We start from the raw sequence: 1,851 nt of genomic DNA, 5'->3' as shown, positions 1-1,851 counted from the left end.
AAATTTCATCCATGTTGTTTTAATTGTGTTAACGTTACTGGTGTAAAGATATTTGTTTTGAATATTGTTATGCGGGCGTGTGTAGATTTGTTTTGATGCACATATAGGTCTGATTATTATGGTTAAGACTCAAGCAATCGATATGCTTGCCTTTCACTCAACACGGTAAATATCCGTTTAGAGCGTAATGATAATTGTCTATGTTAAGCGTCGTGTGTGTGTAGGGGCAAAGATTTGATTTTAGCGATTACTTCCTAAAACAGAAACGACATTTTCAGTGTTGAAGAGTAAAAGAAAAGCTTGTCATAGTGAGCGTTTTATGTTTTTTTATGTGCTCCATTTCTTCATACCAAATAAGATCATTGACCTAGAACAGACGGCCGTCACTATAGTTACTGGTAAAGTAGCAGATACCCTGTATGTTCGATTGTAGCAAGTGGACGGACAGAGCTGGGGAGACTTTTCATAATACAGTAGAAGCCGCTTAATTGCACGGCCTATTTGCCAGTGAATCTCGTGCAATTATCCGGCTGGTGCAATAATGCGAAGTTATCTAGCTGGACCGCACCAGTTTGGGATTTTGAGATTCCGTTCATTAACAGGAGTGTGCGTTAATCCGATGTGCAATTAACTGGCTGTGTTTATTAACTGTGTATATAAATGTGTTTGAGTATGAATAAACAGAGCAGTAGTATGTTAGGCTACGAATGTTACCTTCCTAGTTAATTCTTTTTTCATCTACATGTATCAAGTTTATGAAGAACGGCAGGGCAGTTTTCCATTTTGCACTTCTCGACGAAGTTTTGGGGTCTTTAACCTGAAGTTGTTTAACGGCTAAAGCTTCAGACCATACACAAACATCTCCAAACGTAGGGGAAAATAAATAATACAGAAGTCACATGACATCAGGGATTCACTCATACATGGTATTCAAAATTGATGCACAGAGAAACGTGACAGTACCAACGTAGCTGTAGCTGTGAACATGTGAATGATGAAACGTGGGAAAATGATGTAATGAGAAGGTAACTAGAGTTCGCCAGGCGTTCGGACCATACGTTCTCTAGTTCGAACTTAACGGGCGCTGCGTTCAGCAACCTTTTAATGAATTGTAAAGCTCTAATATAATTTTGAGGTAGAGTGTAGATTGTATACCGTAGTAGAGAGAAATGATCTGTATAAGGTTATACAAAACCAATTTCCTTATTTCGTACAGCTAAGTTCTGTAGAAAAAATTCATATTCCTAATGCAACTAGACAAACCATCGATCATAACTGAACATATCTGCTCTTTTATCTCCACTATAAATGAAAACGAGGAGAAGTTGAATTTATCCAGCAATAGTCATTTTGTATCTGTTAACTGTATCTTTTCAACATGTCTTGACTCTTGTTGTGACCTGTACTTAGCCCTATGTGACAAAAATGTGCAATAAAAGTCTTCATTCATTCATTCTTAATTATCGTTATAGCTTCAGGCCACGAACTCAGCACGTAAAATGCTAGTAACCCCAAACACTTTTCGAGAAGAGTAGGGTGACCCAGCCTAGTGTTCTTGGATAAATCGGGGATATTGTAGACCACACTGCTTTGTCTTCTTTCACTAGATTTTGTTTGTTTGAACCTTTATTTATTTATGAAAGCTCAAATCGTCCTGCAGGATGCTTCTGATTGAGGTCATGAGGGAGGTAAGGGTAAGACAAAGTATATAACAGAGATACAGTTTACATCAGTTAAAGTCCTAACTTCGGAGTCCTATTAGTCTATATACACACATCTTTACATAAATGGTATAAAATACTAGTACATAATAGGGAGAGCTGCTACGTCGTTTTGGTCGTTTCCGTTACT

Source organism: Branchiostoma floridae, chromosome 17 (genome assembly GCF_000003815.2).
Source record: "Branchiostoma floridae strain S238N-H82 chromosome 17, Bfl_VNyyK, whole genome shotgun sequence".
In the NCBI taxonomy this organism is placed as follows: Eukaryota; Metazoa; Chordata; class Leptocardii; order Amphioxiformes; family Branchiostomatidae; genus Branchiostoma; species Branchiostoma floridae.
This window is presented reverse-complemented; position numbering follows the sequence as displayed.